At 37.0% G+C, this 3,338-nt stretch overlaps 1 long non-coding RNA gene across 1 annotated transcript; it reads right to left on the minus strand.

Annotated features, from left to right (window-relative positions):
- Positions 1-882: 882 nt before the first annotated feature.
- LOC117111084 lies at positions 883-2,443 on the minus strand. Its single transcript, XR_004445810.1, has 3 exons — positions 2,351-2,443; positions 1,577-1,690; positions 883-1,015 (listed from the first exon to the last, which is right to left on the minus strand). It is a non-coding gene; the product is annotated as an uncharacterized LOC117111084 (long non-coding RNA).
- Positions 2,444-3,338: the final 895 nt, after the last annotated feature.

Raw genomic sequence — 3,338 nt, forward strand, 5'->3', positions numbered from 1 at the left:
ACAAACAAGATTCTTGTTCTCAAACTGAATATTTTGTTTAATTGACACTAAAATCTCCGCAAGGTTGGCGCACAACGGTGTCTCATAAAATAAATTTTAAGGATAAATAGTGGGAAAACATAGACGTCTCATTTGAGATATAAATTGGTATAAACATAAAACTAATGTACACGTATTTGATCATTTTATATGAGTTTTATTTATGATTCATTATGACGCTTGCATATTATGTCACAGTCTGTGGAACTGCGCAACGGCGAAATTCTCGATTGGTCTATGGAATTATTGTTTTGATCTTTATTCTTTACATTTACGATTTTATGTATATTTTCCCTTAATGTAAATTCACAGAGGTAATTATAATCCAGGCCTAGGCCTATCTGATTAGAATGTATGGCGCGGTAAAATTGTGTCGTTGGTCATTTTGACACCCTCTTGCAGCAGTGCAGGCCTCTCAGTTGATTACATACAGCCATTTTCTTGAAAATGTCATTTTTAAATGTATATATTTTTACTTATAAAATATATACATTTAAAAATGTATATATTTTATAAGTAAAAATATATACATTTAAAAATGTATATATTTTTTAATGTATATATTTTTACTTATAAAATTGACTGTATAAATCATCAATTCAACATTCATTTTCTTTAATACGCAAAGTTCATATTGCGGCAAAACAGACGATGGGACCTAAGGCGTAATAAAAGCCATATGGTGGTATAAACATGAGAAAACAGCAACGGTTTCTAAGGAAACGCAGTTGGAATCCGTCGAGGACATGTTATAAGCCTACACCATTTCCATCGTCAATGAAATGAAATCAAATTATTAATATCTTATTGTGCACAATATCGGAAAGTTGTGTTTATTGTCATGGGATGGGTGTCCACCTCACTAGTTGTGTCGACAAGAAATGAGCGACAAAGACGTGGAGTTGCAAGTTCTCCTTTTATTGTGGTTCTCAGTCAGACAATCAGTATCAACAGAATACAGAAAGAGAAGAAACCCCTGAAACATTACAAAAACATCCATGTATCAGTATAAATTATAAGGTTAACATACGTAATGGTCCTAGCAACACACCAAGTTGTGCAATAATTAAATTACTCTTCATTGTTAAAACACCATTTACTGTAGCATATGTTTAACTACACAATGAACCATGAACATTCCCACTGATTCCGTCTCTGGAATCATAGTACAGTACCACATAAGCATCAAACTCAAATTTCCTCACGGTTACACAAATTATTACCCCTATCCTCCCAACAGGATAGCATATAGGGTACTCCACCCACCTGGTTCACACAACCAGCATACAGTAAAACAAATAAAGAAAATAATAATTTGATAATAAATAAATCATTCTTACATCACATTATAACCACACTGAATGAATACTCATAAAAGGGTCACTTGCAGTACTTATAGAATACGTAATTAACATATTACTAATATAAAAGAATAAAATACAAGTAATCAATAAACTCATCAATGCTTAACACATTAAAATAGCCAATTATGTTAAATAAAATAGTTGTAATCGATACTATCATAATAATTTTGTACCTGAATCCAACTCTGTACAAAGGTAGCGATTTCCGACTCCAGTCTATAATCAAAGACTGCTACACACATCAAATATTCCCAAGCCTCACTCAGCTTGTCTCCAAGTTCCCGTTACTAGAATAAGTAATTATACCAATATTTGTTCTATATAGCATTCCATCATCATGTTACAATCATTTATAAATCATAGCAAATAATTAAGTCTTAACATCGAACATAACAAGTCATAAACTATAACGTGAAAGATCATTATGTACATCGAACGCCGAATTATCGTGGGCGCCGCCATCTTACATGTTTGTTTACATTACGGCGCCCTCTATGGATGGATTCGCTATCAGCTGTAAAGCCATGGATCAATTAAAATCACAGCGGGGAATCTAAACATTGATGATCATGCCAGACCTACGATAACAAAGCTAATTTAACCATACTCTGACTTACGGTACTCTTGTATTAGTTAACAATCATACTTAACTTATTGTCAAGTATAAACTCATACCACCTTACAGGTAGTACACTAACAACAGAAATGTGTAACATTATTTAATTCAACAGTGGTATTACGATGTATGTAGGCCACCCTAACAACACAACGTGCACTGCTTCAGGCACTTAGATAGGCCTATCTCAGATGCAAGGAATTGCGACCTAACAATCATTGATTAAAAAAAGAATATTACAACACATGAATACAATCGACTAACACTCAATTATACATCTTATTAACACAGTAAAAGTAAATAGTTGAAGCATACAATTAACTACACGTACCTAGAAAACTTGTCTTTAGGCCAAACAATGAGAGTTCTCCTGCCCCTGTGTTACCTCCAACACGGCATCCTCTACTCTGAAGAACGCGGGACGGCGCGGTCTAGAAGAGGGACGCTGAACACATCTAGATGTGTATAAGAGACAGCTTCTATCCTTGGTAGTGGAAAGGAATCCTTGATCGTACGTCCATTTAACTGCCTATAATCAATGCAGAGTCTTAAAGTATTGTCCTTCTTGCGTACTAACACTACTGGGCTAGCATACGAGCTTTTCGATGGCCGAATTATGCCTTGGTCCAGCATCTCCTGGAGCATTCGCTGTACTTCTGGAATAATATTCGGGTGGATGCGCCTATACGGAAGGCGAATTGGTGGCCCATCTCGCAGGACAATATCGTGAGGCAATACCTTGCATTCACCTACATCATAAGTTCCATTAGAGCTGTCTCTTATACACATCTAGATGTGTATAAGAGACAGCTATTGTACATAAATACAATGTGAGTTAGCAACTCCGGCCACTTCTTCCTCTCCTCTGATCGGATACCTCTAAGCAAGGTGCAGAGAGTTCGGTTAAACCGCTCGACCTGGCCATTACCAGCAGGATGATAACCAGAGGTTCGTGATTTGGCTATGCCATACAACTTACAGACTTCTCTTACCAATGAACTGTCAAAATTTCGACCCTGATCTGAGTGGATGCGGTCTGGCACCCCGTAATGTGCGAACCAGTGATCTCTCAAGGCAGCTGCTACAACCACTGCTGACTGGTCCTTGCAAGGTACTGCTAATGCAAATTTGGTGTAGGAATCTGTCATCACCAGCACGTCTTCGTAGCCACCCCGGCCCCTATCTAGCTTAAGAAAGTCAATTGCTAGCAATTCTAATGGACGGAATGCTAACAAATGTCTCATAGGTGGTCGGATACTAGGAGTAATTGACTTTGCCATCACACACTGGTAACACTTCTTAATGTGCTGCTTTATGTC

The sequence above is a fragment of the Anneissia japonica genome, unplaced genomic scaffold (assembly GCF_011630105.1).
Source record: "Anneissia japonica isolate Jap-2015-1 unplaced genomic scaffold, ASM1163010v1 scaffold1216_len75558_cov189, whole genome shotgun sequence".
Classification (NCBI taxonomy): domain Eukaryota; kingdom Metazoa; phylum Echinodermata; class Crinoidea; order Comatulida; family Comatulidae; genus Anneissia; species Anneissia japonica.